Raw genomic sequence first — 21,517 nt, 5'->3', positions numbered from 1 at the left:
TCAGGCACCTCAAATCTTAATAATCTATTTCTAAGTCTAGCAGTTTCTATGCCAACCTTGAAAGATCTGCCATGTAATCAAATTATCTTAAATGTTTCAAAATGTGTATATAAATCTAATACGTTAAATTTTCTTTTGTGTGGTTAACAAATATTCTCAATTTCTTAAATAATATGGTAAATCTAATAAATTAAGTTACATTCATATTTTCTTAGATGTTCCAATATTATTGAAAAATCTTCCTAAAATTTCAACTTAAAAATCACAAAACTGAAATAATTACTCATTTACACATTTTTCTATTGAAATTACAAGGTTATTCTTCAGACACTGCAAACCATCAAGTTCTATTAAACATTTTAAAGTTTTAAAGTACTTAAAATTCTAATGATATACATATTATTTCTAAATTTTCTTCAAGTTATTCTTCAAGTTAAAGATTCTTACACCAAAAGAACTATTATAGACTATATAAAGAGATCAAAAAAATTAGATCCCCCAAAATAAAAGACCCAATCAAAACACAACCAACTGAAATGAACAAACATTTCTCAGAAGTACAAATGGCCAATAAATACATGAGAAAATAGGGGCTGGGGATTTAGCTCAGTAGTGCCACCACCTGCTTCACAAGCACAAGGTCCTGAGTTCTATCCCCAGTACCAAAAAATATAGATAGATAGATATAGATATAGATATATATGAAAAAAGGTTCAATATCTCTGGCCATTATAGAAATGACAATTAAAACAACACTAGGATTCCAACTAACTCTAGAAAGAATGTCTATCATCAAGAAATCAAATAATAACAAATGCTGGCAAGGCTACAGGGAGGAGGGGCAGATAAAGCCTTCTGCACTATTGGTGGAAATATAAACTAGTACAATCACTATGGAAATCAGTACGGAGATTCCTCGAAAAACTAAAACTAGATATTCCATTTGATTCATTTATCTTCTTCTATTAATCTTCCCCAAAGAGTTAAAGACATCATATTACAGCCATACATGCATATCCATGTTTACAGCAGCACAACTCTTAATTGCTAAATCATGGAAGCTGCCCATATGTCCATCAACAAATGAATGGACAAAGAAAATGTAGGATTTATACACAATGCTATATAGAAAGATAAATCTGAGTCATCTGTAGGAAAATGGATACACCTTGAGACTACAAAAGCTTAATTATCTTATGGTTTGTCGTATATGAGAAACTCAAAGTAAAACTAAATTAAAGAGTAAAATAAAAGATAACAAGAAACAAGGAGCGAGATCTACTGTGAAAGGGAAGGGCAGCAAGAGATGGAGGGAGGGAGGGGAGAGGAAGAGGATGCAAAAAGAATTAGAATGCGTTATGTGCACGCACGAACTCCCCACGATGAACGTAATCATTATGTGTGGCCAAGGTGTGCTAATACAAATTTAAAAATCAACAAAAGAGAAACCAGTATGTTAAGCCACACACTTTTAGAGTTGACTGCCTCATGGAATGTGAAGGATCTAAGGGAGCACTTTCTCAAGGAGCTTAAAATCTGTCCAAATATTACATCCAAAGCTAAAGAAATCCAGGACTATTTCTCTCATCACCTGACTGCTATGTTGAGTCTGTCTTATAGTTTCTATTTCATATACCCCAAAACCAAAAGAGGAACATGGTGATGACTTAGTCTACACCCTTAGGTTTATGCCCTATCACTAATTTTCAAAATGAATTGAAATTGGCAAGTCCCTCCTAGGTCCCTGTACCACTAACTTGACTTAGCACTTTTTTGCCTCTCAAAATAAGTATTTTCCATCCTGTTCCAATGGGTTTCTTTCTTTTCCTTACCATCTTGTTTGATAGGACCACACAATTCTTACAAAAAATGAAATGATATTTAGTTGAATGGTTTGTCTAAATGTTGTTCATAACTTCAGGGTTATCTTTCTAATTACTGAAAGCCCTTTAGTACCTTGGTTCTGATACAAGAAAGCAATCCAAGTCATGTTCCTGAGCATCAAATGAGGACCTACATCTTTTTTTTTTTTTTTTTTGCCACATTTAAGCATCTACGTATTTATGGCACTAAATCATCAAAGTTCACCAGAGTCTAAAACCACAGACAGCTTTTCTAGTTAAACATTTGGTGTTTCTAAGAAGCACACAGATTTGTTCCACTGTGAAAAGAATAGGGAGCTTCTTATCAGTAAGTGTCTTCTTATAGGAGGGCTCAGCTAAGGACCCCAGCACATGACCTCACTTCCTTGGCGACAGGTCCAAACAGAACTTGGAGCCCTGTCATCAGGCACCACAGTCTAGCAACAACTGCCTCCCCAGTCAGTTGGCTGAAAACAGTCAGCAGCAAACATGCTGTGCTGCTTTCCCAGGCCTCCTGGTCGCAGCCTCAGGACCCCACACAGGGAAACCACTTGGCAATGAATGAGAGGATGGTTCACTTGGCCCAGAAGCTTCAGGACCCTTGCCAGGAACCGTCCAACAGTCATGGGCAGCACAGAGCAGGTCTCACCAGACCCAGCCCCTAGATGCCCAGAGATAAGAGAGAGCCCAGGACAAGTGTCCCTAGGTTCAGCCACCAGACACTTGGAGCCACTGATACCTGGACAGGTACATTTAGAACTGATCACCACTGTGAGTCGCCCTAAACAACCAACACTTCAGCCTCAGTGTATCGCTGTCATGGCTGGGGGTGGGACAGTGTCCTGAGAGAAGTCCTCCTGGATAGGACCAGGTGTTGGGAGGCCGTGAGCATGGGGTCCTGTCACATTCCTGCCCTGGACAGGGCAGGCAGCAGGAGAAAGGCAGTGCCCAAGTGTTTGTCCCCAGCCTCATTGGCATCTCCTGTCCTCCTGAGGCAGAAGCCTGTGACATGTCTATTGGTTGTGTGGGGAGCACAAGGTTATCTGGAGCAACAACTGCACAAATTATGGTCTATTAATTTCAGATGCCCATTTTTCGATTGGGTCTTTAAATTTGGGAAGTCTGATTCTTTTAAGTTCTTTATAGATTCACGATAGCAGACCTTTGTTTGATGGACCACTGGTGAAAATTTGTTCCCACGTTGTGGGTGGTTTCTTCACACTGTTGGTGGTTTCTCTTGCTGTGCAGAAGCTTTTTAGTAAGAAGAGAATCCACATGTGGATTGTTTGTGGTAGTTCACGGGCAACTGAGGTTTTGTTCATAAAATCTTTTCCTACGCTGTCTTCACGAGTTCTACCTAACCTCTGTTCCAGCCGGTTCAGCGTTTCTGTTTTAATATCTAGACCTTTAATCCATTTCGATTTTAGTTTAGTGCATGGTGAGAGATATAGGTCTAGTTTTAGTCTTTGGCAAGTTGAAACCTATTTCTCCAGCACCATTTATTAAAGAGGCTATCCTTCCTCCAGTGAGGGTGTTTGGTTCCTTTGTCAAAGATGAGGTGGCTGAGTGTGTCTGGAGTTGTTTCGGGATCTTCTAATCTGTTCCACTGGTCCTCAAGTCTGTTTCTTTGCCAGTACCATGCTGTTTTTATCACAGTAGCTTTGTAGTATAGTTTCAAGTTGGGGGGTTGTAATAATCCCTGCCATGAAAGTGTAAATAAGGACTAAAAGGTATAATAGATAATGTGAAATAGGAAAAAAAGGGGCAAAGGGGAAGGGGAAGTGGGAGGGGTAGGGGCAAGGAAAGAAGGGAATGGAATTAATATGAGAAATGAAAAAAAGGAAACAATGTCTTTGTAAATAGAGAGGGAGAGAGGGGTTGAAAGGAGGGCAGGGGAAGGGGGACAAAATAAGAACCAAGAGAGTATGTAAAGGTGCAAATTTCCTATGATGAATGTCATTATATTGTATACCTAGAATGTACCAATAAAAGGATATACAGTTTTACAAAAAAATGAATTATGGTCTAGTGCAGCCTCATGCTTCCCTGCCAACTGCTGGGCATTGTCCCCACAGAGCTGTATGCAGCACAATGGCCTGGAGCAGGATGCCTTGGGCCTGTATGCCATGTGCCTACACCAGATACTGGGCCCCACAGGAACAGCAGAGGCCCGCTCAGGTGCAGGGTGTGAGTGTGAACAGAGGAGAACTGAGAGGACCTTTGGGGCTAAATAACAACTTCAGCACCTCCTCCAAAGCTTGGTAAACAGAGGGCCCATGGTCCTGGTCCCAAAAGAGTCTGGGGTCTCCTCTTCTCAACCTCAACATTCTTTCCGCTCAGCCACACACTTGGCCAGGTGCACTGTCACTGCCTTCAGGTTGGTGGGAGCATCACAATAGGAACATGGACACTAAGTCACTTCACTTCCTGACACGATTTCATTCTGGCATTTCACCTTATTGTAAATCCTGGGTCCAGGAGTCCATGTGGCACTGTCCTGACTGTCCTGTCACCCTGTCTCCAGCTCTTACACATCATCACATCTGCAGAGGCGAGCTCACCCAAAACATCAGGCCCATGCTACTCTGTCATTTCTCTGGCACTTGCTGTCTCACAGAACTTATGCAGGCCCTGCAGGTCTCAGGATGGGGTCCCCATTGGCTAAATGACATTGTATAAGGGAGACGGTGAACACGGCCACTCTGCCTTACTAGGTAAGGAAACCAGATCTGACTCTTTCATGGGGGCCTTTCATCAGAAACCTGGGGAACATTCTGTGTGACCTCATAAAGGACTGGGCCACCTAGGATGAGACTCTGTTTTCTCACCTCTACAAGGGGAGGTTGTCTCAGGACACATGGGCTGTTGTTCTTCATGCATGGAATTATATACATCCTGTACGCAGCTAATAAGCTGGTTACATAATGGTAGTATTTGTAGGTTTCCTTCTGAAATTCAACTTTTAGTATAAGAATCCCTTTTCTGCTGGGCCCCTCATGTGCCCCCTCTGGCATGAGCCTATATGGACCATTTGGAGTGTCATTGTTGCTTTAGCCTCAAACTCTACTGGGAATTAATGGGGTAGGGCACACTAATTCCATGACACTCTACTGTCTCATCACAGATTGGAAATCCGTCAACCGAGAGCTTGGCAGAGGTCTGCACAGTAAGCACAGTGAGGCAGGGATTCCTCACACTCCAGTGGAGACCTTGGGGAAGGACTTCCAGGATAACAAGAGCAGGTGGGTGCCATCAATCCATGAATGCACATGAAGAGACACTATGTGCAGAAACATTGACCATGATCCTAGAAGCAGAGCAGATGCCATCACTGCCCTTTTGGATTTCAATGTTGGGGGCCACAAAGTCACCCTGGGCAACAGTTCAGATATTCCTCACACTAAGGTAGATTCCACCCTTTCCTGGCCTCCACAGATGTGGATACAAGCAGTGCAAGTGTGGCCAGAAAAGATAGAGAACTGAGCAACCCATTACTGCATGAGCAAGAGACTCAGCTCTCACTCCTACTCACAGACTCCTACTGACCCCTCACATCTCACATATTAATCCAGCAGCCCTGTGCCCTTGAGGGCAAGGCCACAGCAGATACCAATCCCTGTCCTCATGGAGCTGACCTGCCAGTGAGGAGAGGCAGAGGTCAGGCTTCCCTGAAGAAACAGAGCTATCACACCACTAAACAAGGACTGATTCCCATGGAGCCTTCTGCCAGCCTGTCAGGGCTGCCTGGGACTGCACTGTCCCTTTCAGGGTGGGGAGCTTGTAGACCTGGCACTGCACAGATTGGGCAGGAGGCCCCTGTGTTCATACTGACAGGTGTCCTGGAAAGATAGTGTGGATCTAAAGGCCAGGCCTCTCACTTTGCTGCCTACCTGTCTTCCCCAGGTGCACCTTTTCTGTCTTTGACTCCTCAGTGGAGCTGAAATCCCAGGTGCATCCCCAGGATGAGCTTCTCCAGGACCACCTGGTGCCTCCTGAGTCCTCTGATGAAGAGCCCCAGGGTGAAAGGGCTGTAGAATGGAACTGCGGACAGGATACGGGCCTTGAAACACAGAAAGGCTGTGAGCTGTTGAGTGACTCATGAACATTCAGACACTCAGCGGTCAGTGGGGGGCTGCAGGCTGGGAGGACTTCCTGGGGGTGTGTTGGTGCACACAGCTGTCTCTGACAGGCAGAGAGTTTTGCCCAGAAGGGAACAAGAAAAGTTGGTGATCTTTTCTCCTCTTGCAACTGCAGTGCCAGCTCCAGCCCACGCTGATGTCCCACCTGCAGAGTTCGTGCCAACTGCAACTGCAGCTCCCTCACCAGCTCTGACCCCACAGCAAGAGCCAGGACCTGAAACCCCTTCTCCACCAGCTGCAGAGCTGCAACTCCTGGTGGCTCCACAGCAAGTGCCATCTCTTGAGCTCTACTTGGGGCCAACTCTTGACCCATACCTGCAATTCCTCTCCCTTACAGATTTAGTTACTATTGTATTTATTGTTACTCTTATTTCCCAGAGACAGGCCAATGATAGAATTATTTAAAATAAAATTTAAGCTTTTAGTCTTGTTTAAAATGATCAACTTGCTGCATTTTCAGTGCATTCTCATTCATTCGCAGTGTTGTGCAACCTTCACCATTGTCCAGTTCCAAGACATTTTCAATACGCAAAGGCATTTCCTCCCTTCTCCCCTGCTGCTAGATCCACTCATCTTATGTCCTTGTAATTAATCTATTCTACATTTTTCACAAAACTGCAATCATATTGGTCTTTGGCTGCAGAATCTTGGAAGCTACTGTTCAATCTTGCTTATTGGAGGACAGGAAAATCCTAGATAGATTCCCATGATTTCTCATCACAAACTAAATTATCCAGTGTTTTTTCAGACAAGAGATAAGTTTTGCAGTAAAATACAGAAAGCACCATAAGGAAAGACACAGAGATAGTAATCCTACAGAGGAACAGGGACCTCTCCCCGGGGTGCTCCTCCTTTGTGTCTTCATCCTAGGGTTCAGGTGTGCATCTCTCGGGTGGGGGATGGGGAGTCTGGCAGAGCACAGCTCTCCTGTCATCTCATGTATGCACTGGGGACATGGCACAGTCATCCTCCATCCCTTGACAATTTCAGTGCCTACACTGTGACAGTTGTCTCAGCAACTTTTGCTCTATACTCTTTCCAAATTTTCTCCCCCATACCAGAGCTGAAGGAAACAGCTGCATCTGTCAGTGTCATTTTTTTTTTTTTCACCTTGTGGGCACATTTATTCTACTCCTTGACTCACGGGATAAATTAGGTCGATGTGAGGTACAAGAGCTCATGCTGGAGCAAACCTGTCCTGAGCACAAAGGCTGAAGTTTCAATTGTAGAATCTTGAGAAAAAAGTGACTTCTTTATGGAGGAAACTTGGCAACGTGTCTTACTTTGACTATAATTTACATCTATCCACAACATGCTTGTGTGGCTTCCTGATGTGTAGAGCGGGCTCTGGCTTCCAGCTAAACATGCTTTTCAGTGGAAGACTTGCCCACCGGCTCAGGTCTGGGCACATCTGTGTCAATGAAGTACAGGTTGAGTTCTCTCCTACCTGAAGGAAACCAGGAAGGTTGGCAATCTCAAGACAATAAAAACACTGGTATGCATTCAAACCTTGCATAAATAACTTTTAAACAATTTGTACAAAAATAGTTCTGCATAATCAAACAAAATGTGTCAGGATGGCAGCAGATGCGGCATGTGATCCACATTGTGTTGACACCAAAACCCTCGACCTTGCAAGGACCTGGGTGTCCAAACAAAAACACCACCAAAGCAACCCCAAACCCCATGCCCACGTGAGCCCTCCTCTCCTGACTGGAGCGTCTCCTCCCAAGGCTACCTGAGAAGTGGTCCAGAGAGCAGCGTGGTCACCACGCAGAGCAGAGCAGGCGCCCCTCACTCACTGGCGAGGGGCGAGCCGCCGCTCCCTGGGCGAGACCTGCACACGGAATCGCTGTCGCCTGTAGTCCGGGTCCAGAGTTGCAGTGGGAAACAAAGCCCTCCATGGCTATAACATCCTTCCCTGCTGCCACTCCCTGCCCTGCCCAGCATTTACACGCTTATCCTTGGACTAACTCAGTTTTTGCAGGAGTTTTTCTTTGACTTGCCCGAACTGGACACTCACGGACATCTCGGCAATAAACTGCTCACAGCCTTCCTTGGTGACTTGCTTCCAGTACCTCAGGTCAATATGCCAGATGTTCTCACAGCGTTTGAAGGAGGACAGGCACTGATCAGTGACCTTATTGCAGTCTGACAGGATGATCTCAGTCAGAGAGTCCCGGGTGGTGGTGCCGACCACAGTGAGCAGGTTGATGGACTGGTCCGTGACGTGGTTACAATAACTGAGGTGCAGCTTGGAAAGCAGGGGCATGTGGCGGATGATGAGTCCCAGGGAGGCGTCTGTGATGTCCAGGCCTGCCAGACACAGCTCCACGATGTTCCGGAGCTTACTCCGATTGTCCATCTGACCCGGCCTGTTATCTGTGGGCAGGGACATCTGGGCGTCCTTGAGCCCTTCTACCCACTGGATATCCAGGGTCTGCAGCAGCGGACAACTGGAGCTACAGAGCGCAGGGACTGCAATCCAGGAGCAGCTCGCCAGCATCAAGTCTCGGAGCCCAGGCAGCCGGTTGAGGAGCCAGCTCAACTGCTTCTTAGAGATGTTGGTCCAGCTGAGGTCGAGGGAGACGGGCTGGCGCCGAATGATGCCACTGAGCGTCAGGGGCGTGATGGACTTGCAGTGGTTCAGGTCGATGCGGGTCCACAACCGCTTATCAAAGCACCAGCGGTTCCAGGTCCTGCAGACCCGCATGCAGACACACAGGTCTTGGTGGCTGAGGTAGCTGAAGACGGCCATCCACACCTCCCTGTGCATGACGTGGGCCGCCCCATCGTCCAGGGGCAGCGAGTCGGGTGGGGGGCTGATGGGGGGCGGGCGGATCACGTGGCGCTCCATCTGGATGCACGTGGGCGGGGACACAGAGGGTGGGGGCCGGGAGATGACACGGGGCGGGCTGTGCACGCCGTGGCCCAGCGGGTGCCGCAGCTTCCGGGGCGGGGCGGGGGGGGCATTGAGCCCCTCGCTGAAGCGGTGGGGGCGCTCACAGAGGCCCAGCGGCCGCTTGGGCTCCTCATTCTCGTTCTCGGGCTCTGACCTGATGGGCTGGCGGTTCTCGTGGGCCAGGCTGCTCTCTGTTTTCTGGATCTAGTGGTTGAGCTCCTTGCTCGGCTCCTTATTGGGAAGCCGTTTCCAGCACCATCTTCACTTTCTTCTTTTCCTCCGAGCCCTCGGCCCCTCAGTGCTCGGCCCTGCGGTGGGCGAGCTACAGCGTGAGGGGTCGCTGTCCCTGCTTCTGGGGCCGCCTCAGGCAAATCATCTTCTGGCTCCTGCTCGAAGCGCCGCAGGGGCTTGGTAGCCAGTGGCATCTGGTCCTCAGCGTTCTTCCAGGACCTCCGCTTTTTCCTGAAAAGCTTACCTTCTTTGCCACGCTTTGGCTGCTGCTCGAAGTAAGTGAGACTGGATCTCCACCAGGGGCTGAGGCTGCTGCCTGGGGGGGGCCTCGGCGAGAGGTGAGAGGAACCGGGGACGTTTGCAGCGTGGGTCGAGGCTCGAGGCTCGCCTGTGTGCGCTCAGCTCCTGGGGCTTCTCATAGTTCCGCTTCCTCCTCAGGTGCACATTATCCGACTTTCGGCGCAGGATGCTGTCCACCGGCACCTTCTTGGGGTGCTCGGAGGACCTACATCTTAATAAGGAGCAGATGTGGAGGCAACACAAAGCCAAGGAATTTGTAGAAACCAAAATAAGAAACAGAAGCAGCCTAGGATACAGCATAACATAGGTCCAAATATATGTTGGCGACCAAATATATGAGCCAGGCACTGTGGATACAGTAAACCTGAAGAAATGGCTAGTCTCTCCTCAAGCTCCCAGGAAAGGAAGGCCGAGTGGTGAATTGATACCACTACTTGCCCTGCAGATGGAAGGGGTGTCCTTTCATAACCACAGCTAATGGTTTGGCAAAGTGTATACATGTAACATGTGCGTCATCCATTCTCAAGGTTCACTCATTTATCAGTGCACTGAAGACCCAGTCAGTACACACTAAGTTGCTACACTGGATAGCCCACACCAGAGTGTGAAGTCACTAACCTGAATCCAGAAAAGCACACAAAGTTCAGAAACCTTCTCTTAAGAAATGGGAAGGTGGCCTGGGGATTTAGCTCAGTGGTTTCGCCGCTTGCTGTGCAAGCCCAAGGACCCAAGTTTGATCCCCGGTACCAAAAAAAAAAAAAAGAAAAGAAATGGGAAAGTACGTCATCTTAAAATTTGGCAATTATGACAATAAAGCATTGACATTATAGAATTGTGTCCTAAGAAAGTAATGCTTTCATTAGATGTTTGGACTTGCTCATTTATTATTTCAGTGACATTTTAATAGTGATTATTTACCATATAATTTAAATTTTGTAATAATAAATAGTTATAAGTCACCAAAACCTTTTAATAGTTTTAGTGTGTTTGGCTAAGAAGCTGGCGAGAAGGATGGTCCTCTTGAAAAAAAGAGAAACTCCAACATAAGCAACACTTACACCATGAACTTGCACCTGAATTTACAGCCATATTTTTGAAACCCCATCATACAACTCTGACTATTGTCACAAATGATAAAAGTCTTAAGGATATTGAAGGGAAGAAATTAGGCTTTTTTGGTAGATGATAACAGGTTGCCCTATCTGATAAACAAAGGCAGTACATAGGGCCGAGGATTTAGCTCAGTGCTTTTGCTGCCTGCTGTGCAAGCGCAAGGACCCGAGTTCAATCCCTGGTACCAAAAAAAAAAAAACAAAGGCAGTACTGACTTAACCAAAATGTGCCTATTTTAAGACTCAGATATTCCTTCCACAGCTCCATAAAACATTTTTCAAATAATCCCTTTAAAAAGTAAGCTCCAGGGCCGGGGACTTAGCTCAGTGGTTTCTCCACCTGCTGCACAAGAGCAAGGACCCAAGTTCGATCCCTGGTACCAAAAAAAAAAGTAAGCTCTGAAGGGTAACTGTCATTCTTAGAGTGTAACTATTCCTAGCATACATCTTAAGTAGCAATAATCTATATGCATTTTTGTAGAGAAAAAAATGAGATCATTGTGACAAGATCTTTATAAAGAAGGATATTTGTATTAATTAGCTTTCATGTTGCTGGGACACAATACTCAACACCCACAATTTAAAGGAGGAGAGGTTTAATTTGGCTCATGGTTCCAGAGGATTCAGTTCATGGTCATCAGACTTCAAGGCAGGAATATCATGGTGGAAGGGTGTGTCAGAGAAAAGCTGTTTAGTTCATGGCACCCAGGGACCAGAGCAGGTGAACAGCATCAGACAGGAAGGGGCAAGGTCTCACCTCCATGACCTACCCAAACACATCCAGAAGTGTGCTTTACTTATCCCTTTACTTGACTCCCAACCCAATAAAGTCGACACAATTACCATCATATATGTATTTGATTTTTTTTCCTCACCACACTGAAGATTGAACCCAGGGCCTTGCATATGCCAGGTAAGCACTCCACTACTGAACTGCACCCTCAAGCCCTCATGTTTCTTTTAAACACTTCAACCAAAGAAGACTTCACAGGCATCAAGTTCTTAGATAAATATTATCTCACTCCTTTCATGTGATAGGTACGGAGATGAAGTTAAGTTAGGACCAAACTGGAGGATATCTATAGAGATGGACAGCTATAGATAAAAGGTCGACAATAAATTCATCTCTACACAACCATATGTTTATCACCCAAGCTCAAAATCAATATTCAGACCACTTTTCTTTCTTATTTTCATATCCACAGAAGAGGAAGAAAGCCGAAGGTGAGGAAAAGAAGAAAGGTGAGATCACATTAAAATCCAGTAGACTCTCTAACTATACCTCAGAGGTATGGAAACCATACCAGTTAGCATCTTTACTAGACCAAAGGCAAGTTTAGTCCAACTTTTTAAAATTCCTGGTAGACCAATGGAGAGGCCAATAACAGTTCAAGAAAACTTCTGAAAGAAAAAGTTTATTAAAGGGAATAAACAGATAAAAGAGAAAGCTCTCAATTCCTGATAAGACCTATGAATAGTAAAAGCAAGAAAAATAAAGGTAATCTTGAGGATGCAAGTGAAATCTATAAATATAAATACATAAACCATTTGAATTTTAAAACAATTTAAGGTGATCTCTGCATGCACAATTATCTTACCGTCATCCAAATCTAGACAAAATCTGCATGTTTAAATAGTATTTTAGCAGATACATCTACATAGCATCATTCACTATATAATTATATAGTTTTCACATGATAGTTATTTATCTTTTTTCTCGCATTTTCCAAAAAGTGAATCTGACTCCTGAGAAAATGCACTTAACAAGCTGATTCCTCTTGGTGTGAGCTCTATAGGTCCTGCTGGCTTTGCTGAGTTAATGCAGTTCCCAAAAGTGTATGAACTCAATTCCTATGGTGCTGATTCTGTTGAGAATCAGGCTTAACATTTACTGAGTTCTTACAATGAGTAAGACTGATTTCCTCTAGCAAACTTAAGAAACTCTGTGCTGGAAAATGTCAGAATTTGAGAAAAACAAAGCTATTTCAATGAGACTGTTGTACTTTAAAATCATACAGCCAACATTACACATAAAACACAAAAAAGGGCCCCCCACCAAAAAAAACCATTTTATTATACAAACATCTTTAACATTTCCAGGAGTCCTCCTGTAAACATTGCCTTTACGTTTGCTTCATCAAGGATAGGAGGCCCATAAGAAGCAGAAATTTTGCAGAATTGAGTAATGTGTCCTCTGGTTATGCAGTGTCCAAGTTAATTTAATTTCACCCACTGTGAGGCAAGAAATGGAGAAACGCATTTCAAGATATGCAAAAACATTTCCTCAAAAAATAGCAAGCAGATACAGTAAAATCACACACATACACACACACACACACACACACACACACAGTGGGAATTAATTAAATATTCCCTAAATTAAACTTGAAATATTTTTATATTAACAAATCTTATATTTTCTTTGCATCTTTAAAGTTGATTTCAATGTGGAATGCCACATGGCAGTATTTTATAATGGTTCTGATAAAAGGTGGTTTTATTTATCTTGCAGTACTGGCAACTGAACCCAAGGCCTTGCACTGAGCTACATTCCCAGTCCTTTTTTTAACTTTTTATTTTGAGACAGGGTCTCACTAAGTCGCTAAACTGCCCAGGCTGGGTTTATACTTGGAATCTTAGGGCCTCCACCTCCCTAGGATTACAGCTGTGCACCTCCACCTGGCTAAAACATGGTTTTGGTAATTACTTGTTGGCAAGAAAACAAGAAGCAATTAGTAAAATATTGGTCAAACAGGTGACAATCCAACCTTTATTACTGAGATTTTTCTGCCCAAAACTCTTGGTCAAAGGTTATGATTTGAGCAAGCTGTTGAACTTAGCTCTAAATAGCAGACATTTCTTGGGGGTGAAAAAGAGTACACAAATGGCAGCAAATAGCAGCTGCATAGTGAAAGACGTGTTTTTCTAGATTTAAGTACTTTAGGCAATGTAGGAAAAGAAAATGGGTAGGTCCAATTGGACACCATCATTGCAAGACCTGAAAATCCGAGGTTCTGTGTGCAATGAGAAAACAAATGAGATGATTACTGTTCCTTCCAATAACCCTGACATGCATAACCATGGCAAGGGATTTTTTTAGCAACCTGAATTTCAGTTAAAGTTTTATATAGTCTCATTTTAAAAGTAAATGACCTACATTCATTTTTTTTAAATAACTAGCCTTTGTTTGAAATGTAATCTCATAAAATAAGGGGTTTACTTGTCGTTGTTGTAGAACTACAATGCTCACTGTTGATTTTATAGTAAACACGCTTCTATAAAAAGCAAAGTATTTTCCAGCAGTGGAAAGTTCTTTCAGGGTTATATTATCACAATTAACTCATTTGTTTAAGAGTCAACCCTGTAATACTCAGCATGTGCCATCTTATCCTTCAAAGATTATTTGTTTGGGGACAGTTTCAGAGGTAGATAGAACATTTGAAAATAATAAAGTGCTGACAACACAAACAGGCTCTTCACTTTGGCTACATTTTATTAGAAAGAGCCAGCGGTTAAGATCCCTTATGATATACCATATCAAGAATTTTAAAAGAAAGAGGAACATTCACAGAGTAATGGACTCACAATAATTCTCATACTCAATGGAAAAGAAAGGAAGGAAAAGAAATTCCACATTTTGGGCCGGGGATTTAGCTCAGTGGTTTCGCTGCCTGCTGCACAAGCGCAAGGACCCAAGTTTGATCCCTGGGACAAAAAAAAAAAAAGAAATGCCACATTTTAACATGCTTTGAATTTAAGATCATTTGCCCCATCAGTTAGCATTGAGATAAACTTTCTTCTCTAGCCATTTTTAAGCCGATTATTTCACGAGGGAAGGGAAAATTAAAACCTGGACATAAGTGATTTCAGTGTTAAAAACATGCATGTAGTTGTTACTAAAGATGTGGGAAGATTTTTTAAAGATCAAAATTTTACTAAATAAATTTTTATGATTATCTTTAAAACTTTTATTTCACACTTTAGAAGCAGCTTAACTTTCTAAAATGTGAGAAGAGTAAAGGAGGCCAAGGGGAAATGGGCCTTACAGAGGTTTGCTTATAACAAAACAAACACAGGGGCCGGGGATTTAGCTCAGTGGTTCCGGTGCCTGCCTCGCAAGCGCAAGGTCCTGAGTTCAATCTCCAGTACCAAAAAAAAAAAAAAAAAAAAACACAGCAAGTACATCACTGAAACTTGAAAAGACAGTAGTTATTAGGGTTCTACATTATCCAAAACTGGATTCAACACTATGAAATATGCATACGCGTAGAAAAAAATGCCATTTCGTCCCCCTGCTTTGTTATTGTACTTCTGGTGTGCTAACATGAATAATGTCAACATTAACCTTCACTGTGACTTTGTTTTATGATGTGCATTTTTGCCTGTTTCAGAAATTGTATTTATTCAAAAAATATTCATTGAGTGGCCACTATGTCCTAAGCATAGTTCTAGACATTTGGGACAAAGAAATTGGCAAAATACAGTCCCTGGGTACAAGCTCATAGTCTACTGAAGGAACACACAGAACAACAATGGAAGGTGCCATAATAGAGGCAATAATAATTGTCATTTCATTTAATTATCACTATTATCGTTTCATAAATGATATATTTAGGACTTACAGAAAAGTTCATTGACATGCTCCAGAAAACTCAGTTGAAGATAAGAACTCAAGTCCTCTAATGTCAGTCTATACTGTTAACCTTTACCTCAGAGTTCTCCAAAAAACTAGAAACACAAAGAAAGAACCCTCAAGGAGGTAAGGAAAGTTAAGGAGAGGTGAGAAAGGTGGTTCCAAAAATGTTTTGCTTCTAAGACTCAAAGAAAAGTAAGTCAGGACCTACACTTTTCCATCATAAATTCTTCAGGAAAATAAGGTACACTGGCAATGAAAATATTGGAATTATCCTAAATTTATTTAGCTACCTGAAGAAACAACCATGAAGACATTCTCAAATAATGATGAGTATTTTATTCCTACTGAGTGAACCAAAGTAGGATGTCAAACTGAAGAAAAGCAGAGATGGCCCACATTTTAGAAATCAAAGAAGTCAAACATTTGTGAACAAGACAACAGTGGTAATGGGAAAAGTCTCAGAGCTATCTGCCAGGCTCTGCAACACTGTGGAAGACCTGAGCCCATCATCTCCTCCGAGTAGGCCAAGGGTACCCAGTCAAAATGATGTAAAACCAACAGAGCAACCGAAGCTAAGAAAAGTTGTTAACAAATTAGCTCATCTTCTTAAAAATTAAATGCAAGCCATGTCATAAAATTATTTTCTATATAGTACGCTAGTTTGACCTTGCAGTGATGCTATGAAGTATGAGCCTTTAAAGCACTCCCATTTGAAGGGAGCAAGAGATGAAAGGAGGGGAGGGGAAGGAGAAGCAAAAAGAACTGAAGTGTGTGACGTGCATGCACCGCTCCCCACAAGGAATGTGATCATTATACACTGCAAACATGCACTAATAAAAATTTTTTAAATAAAGTATTCCCATTTTATAAACAGGAAAAAAGGTAAATAGAAGGTAAAACCATGAAGCTCCTTAACAAGAAAAGAACTGGAATGCACTGGTCTCACTTTAATCTTTCCAATCAAAATTACTTGTCCTATGCCTAGTGTCATGCTCTCATTTCAATAAGCACATCTTAGAGCTTACTCTACACAAATCACTGTGATAGCAACTTATAGGTCAAAAAAGGAAAAGAAAACCATGCTTCTCTCTCCTAAAGAGCTTCCTATATAAGGATCACTGCTAGGAAACTGCTGAATGAATCCTTAGTAGTATCATAATGATTGACAACAGGCTAATACCATATTTCCAAAGATAAGGTAACACTAACTCCAAGCTTCTTTTTAAAACAGGGATTCCATTGTGAAATAAGACTGGATAATATTGTATTATATACATCTCACTCAGAGAGTTGAAATGTACATTAGCATATCAGTTAGTTTTCCAATATTCCAACCTATATTCTCTTGTTTACCTAATACCTGTCAAGCCTTGCTAACTTAATGTTCCATTGAACCCACTCTGGAAAGAGTTGGGTTAATGGACTCTTTTTTGTTTCTCAGTATCTCTCCTGAAGAAACTGAGTGTAGAAGTGGGGATTTCAACCCTATGGTAAGACAATTAAAGGTTGCTGCTGGCAAATGATTCACTTATCACCTCTCAAATTAGTTTTCATAGAAAGTCGCCTCTTTCATCTGAGCACATGATATAATGCTAGAAGCCAGCCCAATTTTTCCCCTTTTCATTAGCCAATCACAAGTCCATCAAGAATATGGTGTCTGAAAAAAAAAAAAAAAAAAAGAAAGAAAGAAAGAAAGAAATTGGACCAGGAATTTAGCTCAGGGTTCCACCGCCTGCCTCACAAGCGCAAGGACCCAAGTTCGATCCCCGGTACCAAAAAAAGAAAAGAATATGGTGTCTGGCAAAAGCATTGTTGACTTATTCAGGTCTAAAAATAACTCTTGACCATATGTGGTTTGATCTCAATTCTTCTCCACCATCTAGTATCTGTCTTCATTAATTGGAAGGTGTTAATTGGTTGTAATCATTTCACAGTAAGACGTACTAATCTATCATGAAAAGAAGCCACACAAATAATCAAAATCCCTGCTTGTTTTTTCAAGTTTTGCAGAAGTTTTCCCAGCATTAAATGTTCCATCACAATATTTGGTAACTCCAGTTGGCATTCATACACTTTAAATTTAAGAGGTTTGGGTGGGAAATGGGTCCAAGAAAACCATTCCAGCTTTTAAGAAAGAAAAAGCAAAGCTCTTAAGCAAATGTTTAAGATAGCATTTGAGCTATAAATCAAATTTTCTTCCCAAAAGCAATCTACTACATGGAGAAGAACTAGTCTTTTGTACAAAAGAATCTTAACTCTTATTTAGCTCTAGGAGGAATAGCCTGAGAACATGGATTCCATCACTTAGACATAAAGTAATAAAGTTTGCTTTTACAAGCATTTCAGCCAGTCAAGAATCAAGCTGACTCCCATGGTGTTGTGACAGAATAGACATAGTCCTCACTCATCAATATGAAATGCAATTTCCTTTCTCTCTCTCTCTCTCTTTTTTTTTTGGTACCGGAGATCGAACTTGGGACCTTGCGCTTGCGAGGCAGGCAGCAGAACTACTGAGCTAAATCCCCAGCCCTCCTTTCTCTTTTCATGAATTCAAATGTTAAGTATCTAAGAGAATCACTTTGAGGAGATAAGTTCATATTCAGCCTCCGGCCAGTACCAAACAAGCATAAACATTATTCTTTCTGCTCAGGGAAAGAACTGGTGGTTTCAACAAACATCTGTCCATAAACTGCTAATCTAACCAAATAAATCTCTCACTTGACAGCTCTACTGCAGAAAGAGGCGTTTTGTATTTGTTTTGTTTTGCTAGAGCTCTTCTATTATGATAACTAAATTATTAGACATTAGCTTGTTAGCTTGTGTGTGTGTGTGTGTGTGTGTGTGTGTGTGTGTGTCCCCAAGCATAGTGGCACATGCCTGTTATCTGAGCACTCTGAGAAGTTGAGGCAGAAGGATCACAAGCTCAAGCCCAGCCTTAGCAACTTGTAATAAATAAAAATAAAAATTAAATTAAATTAAAAAGGGCTGGGATCTAATTCAGTGTGAAGGCCCTGGGTTCAATCCCCAGGACTGAAGAAAAAAAAAATGCTTTCAAACAAACCAAAAAAGGCATCTATTTTGGAAACGGCCTGTATGTCCAAAAACAAATGAATGGATGAAGAAAATGTATTTACACACAATGGAGTACTATTCTGCCATAAAGAAAGATAAACTTGAATCATTTATTGGAAAATGGATGCACCTTGAGACTCCAGTGTTAAGTGAAATAAATCATACAGGCTTAAACATCACATGATTTCTCAAAATATAAATAAAGAGAGAAATAAAAGATAGATAACAGGAAATAGGAAGGTGTATCTTTTGCAGAAGGGAAGAGGACCAAGAGATCGAGGGAAGGTAGAGATAACGGACAAAAAAATTAAGATGCATTACGTACCTGTGCCAACTCCACACGATGAATGTAATCATTATGTGCTGCAAACATGGACTAATAAAAAATTTTAAAGCTGTTGTTCTCTTTCAAAAGCAACACTGAATTTTATAAATTTAAATAATCTGTACATTTTCTGCCTTCTTATCAAAAATTCTTCAATAACTCATTCCCATGGAGATGGTATCCCTTGATTCTTTCTCTCATCTTCTCACAATCATTCTTACCACCGTACACAACTTTATGCCTTCCTTAACTTCAATTCTCCATCCCTCAGGGGCCAGGAGTATCTTGTGCTCAATTCATATAACCTGGCTCACCTGGAGTGCATAGGTGTTAACACACACACACACACACACACACACACGCACCCACACATTCAATGAGCTCATTTTTGTCTCAAAGTAGGTATAGATATTTATCATTTCTTCAAAAAATTTGAAAGGAATTTGAAGACTACTAAAAACTTCCTACTAAGTCACACAAGTACTGTCAAATTTATATACTGATCAGACATTTACTAGTAACATTCAGATTTCTAGTTTATTTACTCCTTATAAAAGATGGTGGGTGGGGATATCACTCCTGTAGGTCTTTCTAGAGTTGGTCATAACAGTTTATTTTTACTTCTTAAAAGCCAATGGATTTTTAAAAGTAATGGTAGAGGGCCAGGGATTTAGCTCAGTGGTGCCGCCACGTGCCTAGAAAGCACAAGGTCCTGAGCTCAATCCTCAGTACCAAAAAAAAAAAGGAATGGTAGACACCCATAACTGCAGCAACTCAGGAAGCTAAGGGAGGACCTCAATTTCAAGGCCAGTTTAGGCAATTTAGTGACATGTTATCTCATAAATTTAAAAGGGCTAGAATGTAGCTCAATGGCAGAACATTAGCAGCTCAAGACCCTGGGCTTGACCCCCCAAGTAGTGTTAAAAAAAAAAAAAAAAGAGGACAGATATTTTGTTCTCTATTAGTAATACGAAGACTTAAAGTTTCTTTTATTTAAAAAGGAATTGTACAGAACATACTATACAACAATTCTGAGTTTGAAAGATATATTAAATGTATGCATACATATATGTGATTCCTTTTTTCCATAATGTTGCTGGGTATTTTTCCATGATATATATTACTCCATAGTACACCTTCAGGCCTGCTGTGAGCCAAACCTGGTGGAGACACAGTCTTGACCTCATAGAGCTTGCAGTCTACAAGGGGGATTTGCAAATCTTGATGGATATTCAGATTATTCAAGCAAAAGAATCAAGAATTTTCATTTTCAAAAGCATGTCACATTCTTACAGTGATGTCATCTATACTTTCATTTCTAAACTTGAAACAAGACTGCATAAAGTTGGGCTGGGGATGTAGCTCAGCAGCGCAGAGCCTGTCTGACAAGTGCAAGACCCTGAGTTTGATCCCTGGTACAAAACAAAAAAAGGTTCTAGAAAAAGCTACATAAAATTAAACATTAGCTTTCATATCTTTGAAATATTGGTGTAACAAACTCCGGAGCACAATCTACAAAAGTAGAATAACAAAGAGTTCTAATTAAGCAGGCAGCAGAAGAATCACAAGTATTTAGATTAGCTCTAACTGCCTGGGATATCTTGGCCTTGGTTATTTTTCTTAGTTGAAAATGAGTCCTTATATTTAATTTTTTTCTTTATCTTCACATAGCAATTCGAAACTGGAGTGCATTAAATGTATTCTACGATTGATTTTAGGGTTTGTTTGTTTTTTTCTTTTTGTACCAGGAATCGAACTTGGGACCATGTGCTTGCGAGACAGGTGGTGGAACCACTGAGCTAAATCCCCGGCCCAATTTTAGGATTTTGACAGCAAACTTATTCAGACCTTTTACTTACATTATCTGAAGGTAAGAAACATTTTCTGAAGATTTATTATTGGTCAGCCCATACAGTCTACATTTAAAGATCAAAATGTATCTATTGGTCACCTACGTTAATCCTTCTCAGTTTGGTTCCTATATATGATTATAAAACCCTGGCCCTGCACTGAGAATTAGCCTGTTTTTCTTGCTTTTTTAGCATTCTATGTTGATATTATCAGCCCAGATTATTTCTGCAGTACCTTTACCGTCAGAAAGATCAGGCTTATATAGTTTCCAAAGAGTAGAAACATAGCAACAACAAAAAAGCTCCAAGCACATGTTTTAAACACGTCTCTTTTAATACTAAATGTATCACATTTAATATGAATTAAAACATGCCTTAACATGCTCAGAAGCAAGATGTATAACATGGGTATTTTTTTATTTGCAATAAAATCCGGTCACAAACTATTCGTCTCAAAGCAGAGAAAATGGAATATTCCTTTCTCCTTAGAAAGGCCCTAGGCAGTTTCAAAATGTGAATGCTTGTCGGACCGGACCGCATCTCCACCCTGGGAGGAGGATCTACACATCTACACATCTGCACGCCCGACCTGGATGGGCAACATCCTTAAAATTCCCGAACGTGCACAGGGGCCAGGGTACCCAATCCGAACACCCAGGTAGGGATGGGTGCGCAGAGCCCAACAAGCTCATCTTTTGGAAATTAGGAAACAAATGATACGTGACTCTGCCTGCTTTCCTCTAAAACCCACTTCTGCACCTCATCTTTCCACTTGGGTCTGCCACGAAGGCCGACCGTTCCCTGAGGGCGCGCGGTTATTCCCTCGGGCGGTTGACACCGCAATGATTGGCGCCCCGGGATTTGCTGGCTTGGTTCTCCTCCAGCCTCTCTTGCCAACTTACCCAAGGGTGTCCGGAGGGGTGAGGACAGGGCCTGGGGTGAGAGTGGGGGCAGAGATCGGGGACCCCACAATCCTCAGCGCTCTAGTGGGATTCTTCCCCATTTCCTGTCCGCCTTGCGGTCACCACCTTCCACCCTGGAGACCTTTCCCCAGCAGGGTCCCCTGGATCCATCCTTCCCACCCGCCC

General features: G+C 42.1%; 1 protein-coding gene and 1 pseudogene across 2 annotated transcripts in view; both read right to left on the bottom strand.

Moving 5' to 3' along the window:
- The window catches only part of Cpe (carboxypeptidase E), a 139,703-nt gene that overhangs the window by 117,510 nt on the left and 676 nt on the right, over positions 1-21,517 (bottom strand). The gene's annotated exons all lie outside the window — the stretch shown is intronic.
- Positions 423-21,516, bottom strand: LOC147826704 (lysine-specific demethylase 2B pseudogene; annotated as a pseudogene). Its single transcript, XR_015453418.1, has one exon. The product of XR_015453418.1 is annotated as a lysine-specific demethylase 2B pseudogene (transcript).

This window comes from Heterocephalus glaber, unplaced genomic scaffold (genome assembly GCF_053883595.1).
Source record: "Heterocephalus glaber isolate CG9 unplaced genomic scaffold, H.glaber_assembly_v1.0 deba00001461, whole genome shotgun sequence".
NCBI lineage: Eukaryota > Metazoa > Chordata > Mammalia > Rodentia > Bathyergidae > Heterocephalus > Heterocephalus glaber.
This window is presented reverse-complemented; position numbering and strand designations above follow the sequence as displayed.